Here is a 17534-nt window from a genome sequence, read left to right on the forward strand (position 1 = left end):
ATTGTAGCATAATACCTAACAACAACAGGAATTCACCTGTTTGCAATTGATGTGGTATTTATGTGACAAAGAAATGGATGAATTTTATATTATGAAATTAGAAAGAAGTGGCAATACCCTCACAGGCATAAACCTGGGTATATTTTACTGCTTCTGTCATGCTCCATCTGTGACCTTGGGAAAGTCATTCCAGTTCTGTGTCTTCAAACTCTCAATGCACCTGGGTGGGCAAGTCCAGGACCACTGTTCATCGGGTGAAACCCTCAGGGCCTTAAGTCCTCTGGGCCTCAGTGTTGCTGGATTTTAAAATGGGGCTAAAGCCATACCCAAAACTGCATATACATGTGAAAAATTACTGGCCTAAGTATAGAAATGTAATTATGCCAGTACAGGCATATCAGAATATTTTGCCACATAGAAACATCTTGCACTTGTTGCTTCATATCTCCTTCCAGGAACGACAACTGGGTAAAAGCCAAAGTATTTGTTAAAGAATCAGTTTCAGTTCAATCTTGCGCAACACTTATGTGACTACTGTAAAGATCCCTGTAAACACAGCAGGCAGGAGAGGCTCATCGTTCCACACTGTGGGCTCCAAACTTTCAGCCAGGTCCACTTTGGAGCTGACACTTGGTGATCCAAATGGAGCTCAAGTTCATACCAGAGGGACAGCGGCGTGAGGCTTCCTTACTGCAGGTCTGACTGCACAAGAAGCCTCACGCACTGTAGTAGGTTTACTCGCAGGAATGAGGAGTAAGGGCAGCAATACCTATTGGCAGGAGGATGTCCACGCGTAAAACACCTCGGGATAGAGAGTGCTCTGTCATTGGGAGGTATTACACCAATTACTTCAGCATTAAGACTAGACCAAGTCAAGGCTGAATCACCTGTGGCAAGCGGCAGGACATAATCCTGTTCGATCAGGAATTGACTTTAACTCCGACAGCATCTGCCGCTGTCCCCGCAGCCCCGCAGCCGGAGCTCCCCAGGCGCTCGGGGGGCGCAGAAGCGCCTCTCAAAGCTCTGTGAGGGTGTCGGAGGGGCTGCCGCCCCGGGCGGGGGTCGGGGTGTGGGTGAGGGCACACAGCGGCTGTGCCGGGCTGTGCCGTTCCGTGCCGTGCCGGGGCTGCTCTTCGGCGGCGGGCGCAGCGCTCCCAGCGGGACCCGGCGGCGCGGCGGCGGGGGCGGGAATTTGGGGAGGATCCCTGGCCGGGCCGGTGCGTGTGTGAGAGTGTGTGTGTGTGTGTGTGTGTGTGTGTGTGTGTGTGTGTGTGTGAGAGTGTGTGTGTGCGTGTGCCGGTGAGCGGCGCGGGGCGGCTCCGGCCGCCTGACGCCAGCCGGGCCACATCCATCCCGATCCCGCTCCCGCTCCCGATCCCGGCGCGGAGGAGCTGCCCGCCGGCCGCCCGTCACCGCCCGCCAGCGGGTAACAACTTCGCGTCCCCCCGTGCCTCTCCCCGCTCGCTGCCCCGGGGCCGGGCGGCCGTGCCCGCGCATCCTCCTCCTCCTCCCGGGTCCGTGCGGGCGCTGCCGCGCTGTTCCCCGGGGTGCCGCGGGGCCGGGCGGCGCGGCGGGAGCGGCTCTGGGCAGCGCTGCGCTCCCGCTCCCGTCCCCGGCATGATGGCGTCCCTGCGGCGGCCCGGCGGGATCGCTCCCGGCTCCAAGTTGGTGGGTAGGTGCCGCGCAGGGCCCGGCGGCAGGCAGAGCCCTTCCCGGCCGGGCAGAGCCGTGCTGCGCCTCCTGCCCGGCCCCGGCCCCAGCGTGGCCCGCGGGGACGCAGCAGAGCCCGGCCGGCCGGGCAGGGGCCGCCTTTGTGTATGCGGGAACAGCCCTTCGCCTCCCGCCTCGGCCCAGCCGAGTCCCTCTCCCTTTAATTTATCTTCTTTCTTCTTTTCCCCCCCTTCCTTTCTTTCCTTTCTTTCCGCAGTCCCTTCCCCGCTTGTTTTTTTTTTTCCCTCCTCTTCTTTCTTCTTTAATGACAAATCTGTGCTTAGAGGTCAAGGAAAGTTCACTTAATTTTTTTTTCTTCTCCCTATTAGAAGGTTTGGATGCTTGAGATTTTCCCCCTCCTCAGTATAGTTGCTTCATATACTCGTACAGCCAAATAATCTTATCCTGAATATAGATCTTTAAAGCTTATTAAAATTTACTGGCGTGGAAATATTCAGTCATGCGTTCAAAAGGATCTGGGCCAAATACTGACTTTTTTTTTTTTTTAAATATAAACCGAAGTCAGAGGGAGTTCTGACTGAAGCAGGGTTGCTGTGATTGCTCTTTTGTTAGCAGATCAATCTGAAGAAGGTACGTGGTCAAACCTTACAGTCTGCTTTTACAGTATCTGGATAATAGCTTATTCTGAAAATTAATTGTTATTTCAGTGTATTTTAGGATAAAATGATGCTCACTGTATGTCTGAACGGTAACAGTTTTGTTTGGGGAAGTATTATAAGCAGAGGTTAATAAAAACAGTATTGTTAGAGCCAGATGGGGAGGAGTAAAAGTACATGTGTATTTCAGATACAGGCAAATGGAAAAGATCAGTGCCTGAAACATGGCAGTGTTTAATGGATGTCAGTGTTCAAAGATACAGCGTCTTAAAACTAACATGCTTAGGAAAGAGCTGTCATAGCTGATAGTTTGAATCTTTTGCACACAGAGGGGAAGTCAGAAAAAGACAACTTGTTTAATATTTTCCAATAGTTAGATGTGCTTTTAGCCAGCAGTCAGGAGTAAGTCTAAAAACTGAAGCTTATCCTGCCCACTGAGAACACTTTTCTTTGGATGTGTGTGTCTGTAATTCTGCCAGTCTTCATATGGCTGACTGCGTGCACCTTGTCCTGTCAAACAATAGGAGCAAATCATGTGAGGGAACCTAAGTTTGGCTTAATTTTTTCTTTCATTTGTGAGTAATTACTTGGCTGAATTATGGGACATGAGTTTTTTAGTTGTGGCTGATTAATACCTAATTTCCCCCTTGAACTGGAGAGCAGTGCTATGAAGCTTTTTCAAGGTTCTCATTGGATTTTAGTGCAAGTTTTGAGTGCTCACTTCTCTACTGACACTGGAAGAACATCAGAATGAAAATGAGAGAGATCTGGCCCTTTTTGAAGTTCTTGCTGTGGTCCTAGAGATGAAATCTTGCCATTTACTTCAGACTATAAGTAGGCACTTGAGAGAAATTTCCCTTGATTTGGGTGATCCAGAAGCCTTCCACAGCTACCAGAAAGGATCAGTTCAAGGTGTGATCAGGTTACCCAAAGGGTAGGGATTTGTCCTTGCATCTGTTTTTGACCCCATTACCATTGGGTATGTAATCAAATACATTTTTTTCCTACTCTGTCCTGTTCAACTTGCTTTTTTGTGTACCCTTGAAGATGTGATGATCTGATACATTTGAGAGAAGTGACTGAGTAAACAGATGGAGATCTTTCTGTTTTGGTATAAATATTAACTATCAAATATTTGAAAGCTGATGACTTTGGTGTTTGTTTTTCCTCTGTAGTTTGAACACAAAAGTAAAGAGTTGAACGCGAAGAAAAGCAACACAAAGGTTAATAAAAGTGCTACTTGTATTTCTGAGTACTGGCAAATTATTCAGATTAAACTATGAGTTTGTTTGCTTGGTATAAAGATTTAAACTTTAAAAATGAAGGGTTTATGACTGTTTTGTTTTGGTTTTTTTTTAATTATGGCATGAATGCACTGGATATTACATATTGCTGGTGTTCTGCTCTGTGAAGCCCAAGCTGTGTTCGTAAAATAAAAGCTCATTTGAGTAGTCTTACAGGCCTAATGGAGGCATCATCTCAGCTTTATAAATAATGTAAGTTGTGTATAATGTGGAGTCCCCAGAGACTGCAGAGAAAGCATCATTACCAGCCTTTTCAACCTGCTGGAGATCTTAAATTGATTTACAGCACTGAACTGGTGCAAAATGATACATCAGGATGACACAGGGTCAACCTGTAAAAGTCTATGATGTGAGCCTGTTAGTTCAGTCATCATAATTAAACCATATTATGAGGGCAGCGAAGCAAGTGTCTGTGACATGTCCCATTGTGCTTCAGATACGGATGGTTTAAGAATCAAATAAAGAGAGCACCGTGTTTATTATTTAAGTTATGCAAAGAGTAGTTGAAATTAAATCTTGTGGCCCTGTGAAGAGTAAAAGCTGAACGAATTTAAGTTGACTCTTAACCTCTTCCTTGCAGTCATTAGGAGCTGAAATAGATGAAGGCATGTGCAGCTTCGAGATGTGTGTGTGGGGAAGTGGCTCTGAGTGAATCTCTGAAGTTTATACATCCTTTCTCAAGGATCAGCTAGACTTTACCTGCAGACTGTGCTATCAGATATCAAAGGAACAAACAGGCAAACAAGCCAATTGTTTGGGCTTTTTTTCCCCTAGTATTTCTGCCTTACTGAAGTTTGTAACTGCTTGTTGAAATGTTCCTGCAAGTCTGAGTTCTTGTATAAGAGCATTTTAGTCATTTTTTGAGCTATATGGCCAAACTTACTCTGGAACAGAGACTGTAATTTTGAATATGAGTTGGCATAGGTCACTCTGCTTTTCTTCTTTAAGACAACTGTGGCTTCAGATTTGTGTTTCCCTCTAACTACCCTAGAAAATAGCATGCCACAGGTAGTAAAATGTTTACTAAATTCTCAGTATCTTAGCTCTTGTTTCTGCTGGTAAAATCACTGTGAAGTGTTCTGGGAAAAATCCTGCAAGAGCTCCTGTTTTTCTCCTTTCTGCTAGTGAGTGTGCTGCTTGGAGATTTGAGAGTTTTGCATTTATTGGTGTGTAAACCAGCTCCTTATACCTGAATTGGTGTGAATTTTTAATCTCCTGCGTTTCTCCCAGCCAAGAGAGAAACATACCTTATTTTTAGTCACAAATGCAAGTAAAAAAAAAATTGTGAGGCATGCAAGAGAAGCAGAGAAAATAAATGGTCACTAGTGGTAAGAGATCTATTAGTCTCCAGTTTCAGTTGCACATCAACAGCATGTGCTTTAGCTAAGGTGCTTTTTGAGTGGCAGATAAAAGAATTAAAGCTCACTTTGTAGTGCAGTAGCTTTTGAAATGTGGATATGGAGCTGTCTTCTGCTGTGTCAGTGCAGATGAAGAAACTACCATATTGAAGAGAGACCCATAAAATCTGTGAAAATGAAAGTCAGATTGCACAAATTGCGTTGTGGTTATTGAAGTGATTTTGCCGATGTGTGGGGGTTTGGTTGGTTTTGTTTCTGGTTATTTTTTTAATTTCTGGTTTAGGCTTTCATGACAAACTCACCCAGTTGTGCTTTCCGAGCAGGGAAAGGTCTGTTCTGCCCATAAAAACTTCACTGTTTTCCCTGTAGTTACAGCAGCCTAATATTCTCCCACTGGTCTTTCTTCTGTGTGTAGCAAAAAACTGAATGCATACCAGTCTTAATAATTAAAAGATGATATGCAGTTCCTAGAAATTTTCCTTTGCAATGTACTGAATGGAAAGTTCGAGTTTAAAACATAAACCTCAAGTTTGCAAGCAAGGTTTGAAATGCTGGTGACTTACAGGCTCATCTGCACATCTGCAGTTATTGCAATTCTCAAGCTATTTTGCTCAAGCTGTAGAACAGCATAGAAAATTTTTTTATTAGAATGGAGTGTTTTGCTTGTGATGGGAAGGAGGTTATTTAAAAGTGATATTTTTTAAGTTTTAGAGTTGTATCCCTGCAGTGTGGGGTGTAACTATTTCCATTAGAATGTTTCTATTCTTCAAGATTTGAAATAATCAGAGAAAATGTTAGATTGGGCCTTTTGTGGAGTGCTTTACAGAGGATGGATTCAGGGGTGAGGACACCCTTGGCTGGCTAATGGCTGCCACAAAGATCTCTATCCTCCTCCTCAGACAAATGTTAATTTGCATTACAGAAGCTTTTGGGGTTGCTGTGTATTTGAGTGGGGGATGCCTTTGTTTTTTAACGGAATAGAGAAGGCAAACCTTTGAGAAAATGAGCTAATTTCAAGTAATTAAAACATTTTCCAGAATGAACCCAGATCATACAGGATCTCTTCTTGCATGCATTTGATGCCTGCATGTGTTGGCATTGGAAGTTCCTCCTGGTTTAATAGGAACAAAGGGTGAGCACACTATTCCTAATTAGACTGTGTGAGGTCAAGTATTCCATGCACTAAACGCTGAACTCTGCTGAGCTGTGGAGATGGGTCCATTTTTATTTTTTTTTATTTCAGGAAAGAAGGAAGGATGTGTCAGGAACTGTGGCAGTAGAATTGCTCTGGTGGAAGGGTTGTGGGGCTGGGCTGAGCCATCATTAGATTCCAAAGGGTTTTCTGCAAGCACGGATTGCTTTGCTCAGTTGTACTCTTTTGGCAACTGCTGTCTTGGGAGACTGTGTAGAAGCTGAGTTTACATCAAGAGTTGAAGCTTTTTTCTTCCCCTCTCTAGACTTGTCAGTGTAGGGAACCTGAGCTGTTCTAGACACTTGCACAATTTGGTCATTCTAACGTAGCTCTGTGATTGTTCTGGACTATGTCACTTTTATTCCAATGTGTGTTACCCACTTGGGGGAGTGATATTAGAACATATGTCACCAGTCTTTCCCATTTAGTTCTCCCCCCACCCTTTCTCCAGCATGCACAGGCGAAGTCTAGAGTACAAGGATGAAAACAAATTATTTTTAAACATGCCTTTATATAAGTCATTATATTTAGGCACTATTCAAAGCGGTATCATCCAAACCCAACTATTATGTTGACTTGGCATGTAAGCAAATCATTAATGTGGTTCACCAGTGATTTCTGAAGCATTATTTCATATTTCTGTACTCATAAAGGGAGCACTCTTCCCAACATGGCAGCAGATGAGACTGTCTAAGTCAGTATAGACAGTCTGAATTATAGCACTTAATGGTATTCAGAAGTATATCTCTGGCATGTTTTTGTCATTAAAGCTACTAAAATGCCAATCCACATCAAAGTGATCTATGGACTGTCAATCCAATATTGGGTAACTTAAAAATAAGATACCCAGTTTTCACAGTGCTGAAGTGATTACAGACAGAATTGAGAGTTTTTGCTGTCTCCTCGTGTCTTTTCCCAGCATGGGTGTAAGAATCACATCTGCCCTCCAGTTCTGACTGATGGACCTTCTTTCAGTACTGGCAACTATTGTTTGAGGGTAAGCTGAAAATATATCCTCTTAATATACAGATTTCATCCATGAGTAGAACTTGGATTTCAGGATTTACAGCATCACAGAGTTTCTTCTACAGAGGTTGCAAGACTGATGTACATGTTTAAGGGATGTGTCTAAGTAGATAAAAGCAAATAAACCATATGTGCACACATTTGACACTTCTGTAGCAGGTTGAAAAATTTTCTGTGAGTTCAGAGAACGCTGTATGTTCCAAATGCTTGGTGTATGCAATGACCATAGTTAATGATACTTGCTTTTCTTTCTCACTGTGTTCAATACTGCAAACTGGTATCTCAGTCTTTTGTGTTTACATGAAAGATTGAGTTACTGAGATATTTTTCTTGTAAATAATTTCAGACTTCTAATTTCAAGCATTTTAAGGCATTGAAAATCATAGCAGCATTCTGTCTGGTGTAACATGTTGAAACCAGGGCATGAGACTCTTTAAGGTATTTTATTCTTACAATGGTGTGGATGTAGGATCATTCAGAGTGGTTAGGTATGCTACATGTGCATGTGCACATATGAATGCCTAAAATAATAGTCACTGCTGTTGAAAGTTAAATTATTTGGATCAGAGAAAGGTAGGCTACACCTATATATAGTTGAGAACCTGTAAATTTATCAAGGTCTGTGCATGTAATAACTATTTATATACAAATACTTATGTGCCATTTAAATGCTTAAAAGCCTAAAATCAGTTTTGGTTAAAGATGAAGTAAATAACTGGAGAATCATGTTGCAACAAATTGTGGCTTCCACTTAAATGTCTTCCTAAGGGTGATAGGAGGAGGAAACATCTGCTCTTTGGTCAGATGCTGTTAATGAGCTGCATATTCGACTTCATTCTGCCAATGTATTTCACCTTTGTATCTGTTAGGTTTCATTTGAATATTGACGTGGGAGGAATTAATCAAACGCCCTTGTTGTACTACATGCATCTTACTAGTAAGGACTTTCATTCAACTGATTTGTTGAGGAACTAAACATGTAACTTGTAACTGGACATGTTTTCTGTGGCAGGGGAGAGAGGGGTCCCCAAAATTTTGTCAAGATAAACATGGTATTGTGTGTAAGAGAGAGGGTGGAAAGTGGTGTGGAACTCGTATCTGCTCATTCAGTTGATGGTTTAATTCTCTGGGGTTTCCCCGTAACTTATCCAGCTGAAGAATAGCAAAAAATGTACAGCTTGGGTTTTTTTGTTCTTTGTTGTTTTTTAACTCCTTGTTCTTCTCTTTCTAGCCCTCCCAAGATGCTGTAAAACAAGCTCTGATAGTGTTTTGGTAGGACAAAACACTTGGCAGAACATCCTTGCTCACTGTTGTCTGGTTGTCTTTTTTCCAAGGGTTTCCAAGCTGTCCTACATGAAGCCAGAAATTTACTTTCAAGTTAGGCCACTAGCACCGCTTAGGAGTGTAGATTCTGCTTACAGGTCCCAAAAAGTTACTAAAACTGGCTCCTCAATAAAACACAGCCCTGTTTGATGAAGGGTACTTTCTCTTGGTACCTAAGTCCTCTGATGTGAAATTTGTCATATTTTTGCCATTGTCACAGTTTCTCGGCTGAAATACACTCTAGGGAAGGTAACTTCAGATTTATTTTAACCTAGGAAGGGCTTTATTCAGGTTAATACAGCTACAAGTTGTCTGATGATTTTTTTTTTCTGTTGACCTTGCTCCATGTGTAATAAAATAATCCATCCTGCCTTTGCAGATAGGCTGGGAGGCAAACAGTACATGAACGTGACAAGGCTCAGTCATGGTTGCTTAAGGTATCTGGTGCTATAGTGATGAGCATGGGATGGGAACCTCTGTAGATCAGAAGCTTCCAGTAGCTCACAAGCAGTGGAAAAGAGGGTGGAAAAGTGGCTTCTTAGCAGGGCTGTTTGTGAAGCAAGGTGACAGTGATGAGAACTTGCATTTTAATGGAACAGAGCTATACATGAAGCCAAACTTCAAGGGTACAAGCATGAAGGAAGGAAGAGTGAGGCAACTCAGAAGACTTCTGGATTCTCTGAAGTGGTCAAAATCAGGGAAAGAACAGCTTTCTTGTGCCTCTGCCTATGTACAGCAAATAGAGCTGAGTTCCTTACCTCAGTGTAGTATCACTTGATGTGATTTTATAGTTGTGCCGAGGCAAGCAGAGTTCTGTCTGGTTTTCTTGAACCAGTTGCTTTTCTGATGTGTGACCAAATTAATTGGCAGGTGGTGGTGGTTTTGAGAATTTCACAGAATCACAGTATAGCTGAGATTGGAAGGGACCTCTGGAGGTCATCTGGTCTAGTCCCCTGCTTAATCATGGCCACACAGGTTGCCCAGGACCATGTCCAGATGACTTCTTGTTTTCCAGTTGTGTGACAATTGCTCTATTGTTTTGTCCCAACAGTGAGTAAAGAGGATTTGAAATTTATTTGGATCTCCAAGACCTGACAACATCCACATGATGGCTTCAGGGATTGTTACATGCATTATGCCATTACACTGGTTTAATTTAAAATGTCTAGTGGTATTTCAGGAATCCCAAACATATCTAAAGCATATGCTTCTGTATACTGGGAGGGAAGAGGGAGATGGAAGGGACAGAGACCCAACTCGAGCGGCTTTACTGAGGTCTTAATCTCCAATGTTGAGGAGCAGAGTGTCAAATCCCTTCACACAGTCTCTTGGTCTTCACTCTTGTCAGGCGCTTCTGCCTTTTTGTCACTGAGGAGATAGATAGATGATGATAGATAGATAGATAGATAGATAGATAGATAGATAGGACAAACCTTGGTTATGTTTTCATCTTAGTTCTGCTAATTACCTGATGAATGCACTGATGAACTATACTAATTTGAAAATGTGAATTTTGGCCTTGCTGAATGTCTCAGAAAATCTGGCCTACATGTAGGTTGCCATCTTGACTATTACAGTTTCCTGCTTTGCATTTTTGCCTGCTGCTGGCTTTACAGTCTGGCATATTTAATAACAGGCCCTTTATTATCCATGCTAGCTAGTGTCAGTGTTAAGTGCTTTCTCTTGGATGTAGTAGCCAAAGGAAAAGTCTTTGTCTTTATTAGCTTAAAAACTCAAGATAATGTAATTATAGTTTCTGTAATGTGGCATATTATATTTCATGTGGAAAATATGTTATAAATGCTCTCGGCTTAAAACTCTGCAGTGTGTGGCATTTTTGGATAGATGGATATGAAATCACTCTTTTTTCCCCCAGGTTTGCTGTCTAGTTACTAGAGCAGAAGGCAGCGGCAGTAGAGGGGGATTGTATTGGTTGCTGGAGTGTTTGATTATTCAGGACCAGCCAGGGCAGGGCTCCTCGCTCTGGGGATGAGAGCAGGTTTTGCAAATCAGCTGAAGTACTTGTGTCTGAGTATGAGATAATCTTTGACCCGGATATCATTTAAAATTCGGGGGTGGCAGCTCCCCGAGATGGAGAGAACTCTTGAGTTGGGTTTCTCTTAGCCCCAGCCATGATTTCTTTGCGTAGGCTGGCTGGGTGGCTTCGGCACTCATCCTGCTCTCAGCTGATCCCTCAGAACGTGTTTTTTGGTTTATGTTTGTTTTGCCAGGTTAGGAAGGTGAACTGACTGACAGGTAGAGGGGAAGTTATGTTGGAGTACCAAGGCTGTCACAAGGCAGTAAAGGGAAACCTTTTCTCTTTGGGTGGGAGTGAGCCTTTGGGGCTGCTCATTGCCTTGTGGACCTGTGACCTTGCTGGCCCCAGGCAGCTGCTAGAGGTAGCCAGTTACAGGCGAGTGCTGTAGCACTCCCAGATGAAGACTTCCTTAATGTTCTTGCCAAGGAAAGGTCTAATTTACAGGGTTTTTTCCCCAGATACTTGTGTTGGTGATTAGCAGGGAGACTCGACTGCCAACAGTTACGTCAGCCACAAAGCCCCAGTGTAGCTCTATTGGCAGCAAAACGACAGTGATTAATGGTGCAGTATCTTTTATGGGGGGTGAGGGAGGACGGATGGAGAGCAACACTTAAACAAGCTTTTCTGGTCAAGTGTTGTTTTGCCGGTAAAAACTGCAAGCTGTCTTAGAGATGTTTTTCTAGTTTAATGCCACCATATGAGCAGAACACATCTAGTGCACGTCTTGTGTCAGACAGGACAAGTGTTTTTCCTCAGGAGGAAAGGAATGTCCTCCAAATTTAACTTCTTGGTGGTAGAAACTTTATTTTCCTCTTTAGAGGATGAAATAACTTGAAACAACTGGCATATTGGGTACAGTTTGCAGCATTATCAAGAAATCAGAGAAAAGGTAAATACTAAATCCATTAAAAACTATTCTGTAAAAGTGGACTGGTGTTACAAGAAATCACTACCAGTGAAGACAGTTAGGACACCTGCAGCGGATCTGTGCTGTGAGCAATGCACTATAGCTTTCCTGGGTTCTGCACTGCTGCATAAATCACTTTCAAATTTTTGGCTTTCAATCCACTATTCTCAAATTTATAAAGTGTTTGCTTTGGTGCTATATGGTAAATGTGTTTAAAAACCCTTACTCTGTCTTGTTACTTGCATCTTTGTAATATATTTCTTAACTTTAAGGAATTAGTCTATCTACAGATTTAAAAGACAAACTGCAGGTATTTCTCTAGTGGCAGTGCTGGAGTGAGGTTCTCATTTAATTCCCTTGTAGCCTTCTGCTATGCTGAGGAACTCTCCAGAATATGGGAATCCGACTGTAATATCTTTTTCATTTTTATCTCTAGGTAGAGGCTAGAGGCTTCTTTGCAGAAAGCATCACCGTAACTGGCATAAATGCTCCAGGGCTATTTACTCCAGTTGACTGGATAACTGTTCCCTTTGCCCTTCTCCCCACCAGTTCATCAGGAATGACTCTTGCTCATGGTCAGACCCAACACATCTTCTGTGGTTTGTGAACTGGGAGCAGCTGAGAACTGGTGGAGTGCTGGTGGCAGGCTGCTTTGGTTTAAGTCTCATATTCCTGTTTTTTTTCTGTCAAACCTTTGCCTAGCTTTTTGCTTTCACTGATCTGGGACATGAGGGCTCTCAGTCTTCCAGGCTAGCCAGCTGTCAGGGTTGTTTGGGCCTAAAGGCTTCTCATCTCAGGAGCTGTGGAGTACTGGTTTCAGCCCCAGAATTGAAGGAATCTCGTGTAACAGCTTAAAGACAAGGAGTCTGAAATCTTTGTTTGTTCTTTCTGTGCCATAACTTGTAGCTGAGAAATAACTGTCTTGGAAAGCTACAAATGCTGGAAGTTCACCCGTGCAGTCTCACTTTGTGACTTTGGAACTTGGAGCTCTGTCCATCCTCAGTACCAGGCCAGCTGCGACTGTTTGTTCAGTAGCAGGCAGCAGTGGAAAATTTGGAAGCATTATGGCTGTTTTAGCTAGCCTGCTGCTGACCTTGCAGAGAAAAGGGTGTTTGGAAAATGCTGTGTTTTGGTGTCTTGGCTGTAAGAGATTTGCAACTTTGCAAAACCTGAGTTTTGAAATCCATGTCAACTGGTCTTGAAAAATGATGGTGGAGTGAGTAATAGTTTGCCTTATTGCCATATGCAGAGTCATACAGGCTCTGTTAATGAGAAAAGCTTGCAGATAAGGAAAGGGTACTGAGTAATTTTTTATGTGGCTTAGTTCCTCTTCCAAAAACCATGAAAAGCTTACAGATAACCAGGGGACCAGACAGATAGATTACAGCCCTTTTCTCCTGTTGTAAAACTTCCATATTCCCAGTAAGCAATGTAGGAGGATATCTCTCACTTCCTTTCAAGCTATGCTGTTCCCAACTGCTGTATTAACTATCAGTTCCTATCTGTGGGTTGAAGCCTTTGTACAGAACGCTCCAAAGCCTTGATCTCAGGAATATGAGCAAACAGTTTGACGTGAGATTCTGCAGATGTTCTGGCAGAGGGCTGTGACAGCTGCTTTTGCCTCATCCCACGGTTTTTTGGATCTCTCTGACTCCTCCTGTATGTGTGCACCCTTGTTTTGCCCTTTTGGAAGGGGAAAGGTGTGTCTGTGACTTGTGGGTCTGTTTTTAGTTTTAGGCATGCTGAGTTGTACCTCACCTGATGGTAAGGGCCTAGATCAACCATATATATGTGTCTATGGGTGAATTTTAAATGTTAACCCAAAGTGTCCTTGACCTGATCTCAGAAGGCATGCTAAAAATTTGTACTTGCCTGTAAATCGTAATCTTTAAAGAGTGTGATTGTCTTGTGTGGAAGCTGAAGGGGCAACTGTGATCTTCCATTTATAAAGGGTCTGTGACTTAGGATGGCTTGATACATACTAAGGTACTACCAGGAAGCATCTGCTGTGATGGGGTTGTGCAGCTGCTACTCGCTGTCCTGAGGACCTGGAGCACATTGAGCTTTGTGTCATCTAAAGTCCAGTCCCAGTTTTCAGAAGGCCACTCGTGGCATGCTGTAATTAAATACTGTTTCATTGGACAGTGGAAGTCTGGCAAATATTGGTGTTTGTGTCTGAGTTGTATAAACTTGGCTTGGAAAGCTGTGTCATCTTTAAACACTTTCTCTGTCCAGAATGGTAGTTGTGAATTGCAGGGCACTTGATGAAATTTAACATGGACATTTTAAAGACATGAAGAAGGTACAGTGTTTTAAAGGCAAAAAACCAGCTCTTAAGTTTTTGAAGATAAGGCAAAAGCAGGAAAGCTGGAGTTAACCTTTTAAAACAATGAAAGCTGGAGGAGTCCTTTAAAAAAACTGAAGTAGGCATCTCATGAAACACACTGAAATGTTTTCAGTGTTGATAAATGGACTATTCTTATTTCAGGTGTATAAATTGTGAGTGGGGATTAATTTGTGAAAATTTTTATTTAGTTTAACAGCATTACTTTTTTGGTTTAAGAAAGTTTTCATTTTCATCAGTTTGTTCTGTTTTACTGAGGCTTGACCCAGTAACTCTTCTATTAGTGAATAATTTTTCTTCTCAGTTTTTGTCATCTCTTGCTTTGGTGAAGAACTCTGCTTTAAAGCTGGGGATCTTGAGCTGTAATTTAACATCTTTACTTAATCTCTGATAAATGAGGTCTGGGTCACAGTCTTTAGAAGTGGTTTAATGCAGCTGATGTAACTGTACTGGTGCATGCTCTTGGTGAAATGAATCATTTGTAGGAGAAGTGACTTGCCTCAGCTGAGCATAACTGGAGTGCATTTGATGGAGTTCCCTTCCTTAAAAAATACCCTTCTGTAGCACTATGCTGGCTGAGGCTGACAAACTCCTTTTTAAATTCATGCAGTCTCTGCTGGACTTCACTGTTCTCTGAAGGCAAAACACATCTTGCATTTTATGAGTTTCACTCAAAAATTTTGATGCCTGAGTGGTGATGGGCATGTTTTTTCTTTTGTGTTTTAAAGGTTTTCTTTTATGCTGCAGATGTACATTTTAACTGCTTTAAAAAATCCCCAAAAATGACATGTCAGTAAATTTTCCCCATCTCACCTGTGAAGGAAGTTTCTCCCGCCCTGTGCTGATGAATTGGAGGGAAATGCTTTTTTGAGCTGATAAAAAGAAATAAAATTCCGTGCCCTTCCCAAAGGAGGAATTCAACAATTGGACAAGTGATGTGGGACCATGTGTTGGTTTGTAAAAGGATATAGTTTGTAAAGATGTTTCCTTTGATGCCTGTGATGAATATGGATGTGTTTCCGTTGGAGAGGGTTTTGATTAAATTATGCAATTAGAGCTGACCAGACAGATCTAAATATAGGAAGAGGTTTCAGTTATCCTGCCTTTGTGTGTTTTAACACACCCACACAGATGTGTGTTTGTTATTGTTGTAAACAACACCTGCTTTCTAAAGACAGTTCAAAAAGTCAGGAAAGGGAATGGTCTTGGTGGAAAAAGGGAGTTATACAGCACTTTTATGATGAAAGGGGAAAAAAAATCTGTTTTCCCCAGCTTTTTGACCTTTTAGGAAAGGACTTCTCACTTACTTTAACAGCTAGGCTAGTCATGGCACCTTTGTGGATGTTCACAAAACCGTAGCCAGTGCTCCAGACTGGTCTTATAGGTTCTCGTGCATTTTTCAGGACTTGGTCTGTGTCATCTAGCAATGCTGACTGAGATCCTTGGCTGCTCCTTTACTCCTGAGTGCTCTTAGTTCTGGTGGGACAATGTGTGGAGTTTAAATACTCCACAGCACAAACGAAGCGGATAAACCTGCCCCAAAGATGCACAATGAAATATCCACTGTGATGGCTGGTAATTAATTTTGTCTCTTGACAACTGTTTCTTTGACTATGTTTTTCTTTTGAATGTTTTGTCATAGTTTGAGGATTTCTTTAGCTTGGAGAGAGTGAAAAAGGAAGAGTCTCTTCCTTCATAGCATTTAGGAAAAAAAAACCCACCTTATGAACATGCTTCTGGCAAGTTTTGTGATTCACAGCCTTGTATTCATCTATAGGTTATTTTAGTGAAGTTCATATTTTGCAATCCCATCTGTGCCAGAGTTTTGACTGAATCATCAAGTTACAGTTCCTTCCTGACCTTGGTTAAAGTACTAGGCTGCGGTTTTAGAGATAATCTTTGAAAGCACATCCGATTCAGTCCGACTGCTCGCTGACACCAGAAGGGATTTGTGCACACCTGGGTGGACGTTTTGATCTATCCTACTTGTACTAGCCCTGCTGTGCACCAGGCTTATCCAGCTTCCTGACCAAGTATCTTGGCAAACTTAGTTTTAGCTTTTTCCTCTAGTCTTGGCAATATAAAATATATATAAAAATAAGCAGGGCAAGGAGACCAGCAGGTGGTAAAGGAAGAGCTGGTGATGTGTGACTTTGTGTAATCTCACATGCATCTGAATGCAGGAGTGAGTAAAATTCAGCATTGTGTTTCTCATCTCTGGTGAAAAAGGCAGGATTTGAGGATCTGGTGATCACTTAAGAGGCTGTATAGTGTTAGAGTATCTTATAAACATGGTGGAACTGTGCTTTAATGAAGGTGGAGATAAAATGATGTGGTGTTTATACTTGTTTTCAGGAGTATGGTTTTCAGTAGGTCAAAACAGCTGCAAAGGTATTGGGAAGAAATATTCTTAACCAGGACAAGGGTAAATATAATTGTTGATGCATGTCTGTTAAAACCAGGAAAGAACTTTTGCTGTGTTCTTTTCTCACAATGACGTATTTGCTTAGAAAGACTTTTATGCTGTTTTAGCTGTATTGTAACACAGGATTCAGTTTCTAATGTGTATGGAAAAGTGGGTATTTTTTCTGGAGAAGCAACAGTAAAGTTACCATAAATCTTTCAAATCTGGTAACTTCAAATCCAGAAAACCTGTAGAATTTACTGTTTTACTCTGGCAGTTGTGATAGTCGAGACTTCAAGGGCAAGGAACAGTGCCTTGTCTGCCAGAAGCCGAGTGGGGGGGCGGGCGGAAGAAAAGCTGCAGTTCATTGTAGAAACTGGCTGAACACTGTGTTCTTGGTTTGAACTGTGGTGAGCACTGGGAAGGAGCTGGCAGATATTGATAGTGTAAGGTTATCCCTCAATGCTCTGGACTAACAGAGCAGTGGGGTTTTGGGTCACTGTTGCCCTCCTCCCCTCCACTGGTAAATCCTGCATTGCCCCTGCGGTTTCATTTTGTGTTCCCACCCACCTGCTGAACTAAAGTGTGTTTGTAGGTATCTGATGAGTTTTTCCCTGTGGCACTACAGTGATACATGGGAGGTTTTCTTGGAAGGGCAATCCCTCAGCTGAGGAATGTGAGGGGTGGCTCAAGAGGAGTTTTGACAGACTGGTTATTTTGGGCTGTAGCAGAGGTTGCTTCGCAGAACAGGCTGGAGGTACCCATCCTCCTGGCCCTTGCTGGGTCTAAGTAAGGAAGGGAGTCTTATGCAGTGTCGGGAAAAAAACTGCCTACTCTGTTAGGTATGATGAGGTATTCTCACCACCAGTGTGTTCCTCTTTCCTTGAACAGTATGTTGTGTATCAGAACACAGGATTGCATATTTCAGTGGTTTCTTGAATTCTTTCTACCATGCCAAGAGAATATAAAAGAGTTAATTTTTTTTCTCTTTCTGCTTGTTGTTTTCCAGACTACAAGGGAAGCTGAGTCAGGTTCTGTACAGGCTCTTTAATGAGTTCTACAGCACTCTGATGAACAACTTGCTTTCTTTTTGCATGTGTATTGTAATGTCACTGAGATTTCTACCAGATTTCAGTGCATTTTTCCAAGCTGAGCATGATCTGATCTTTTGCCATAAGGAGGTGCAAAGAAAGAATTTGTTGACTAAAAGCAGGGTAATTCAGCAGGAGACTCTGGACTTTCTGTTTTACAAATTACATTACTTGAAGAAAAAAAATTAAAACTTTGTGCTGCTTGCTCCAAGAATAGGGA

At 42.3% G+C, this 17534-nt stretch overlaps 1 protein-coding gene across 3 annotated transcripts in view; it reads left to right on the plus strand.

The window, feature by feature from the left end:
* The first annotated feature begins 1219 nt into the window (after nucleotides 1-1219).
* Nucleotides 1220-17534, plus strand: part of SMAD1 (SMAD family member 1) — a 44713-nt gene continuing 28398 nt past the window's right edge. For 2 of the 3 annotated variants that reach the window (XM_085058174.1, XM_085058172.1), the window contains exon 1: nucleotides 1220-1426. The gene's annotated coding sequence lies outside the window, so the exon portion shown is untranslated. Of the gene's footprint in view, nucleotides 1427-1484; nucleotides 1673-17534 lie in introns of those variants that run through there. The other variant, XM_085058173.1, reaches the window with a different exon arrangement.

This window comes from Lichenostomus cassidix, chromosome 4, assembly GCF_008360975.1.
Source record: "Lichenostomus cassidix isolate B80296 chromosome 4, HeHo_3.0, whole genome shotgun sequence".
Taxonomy (NCBI): domain Eukaryota; kingdom Metazoa; phylum Chordata; class Aves; order Passeriformes; family Meliphagidae; genus Lichenostomus; species Lichenostomus cassidix.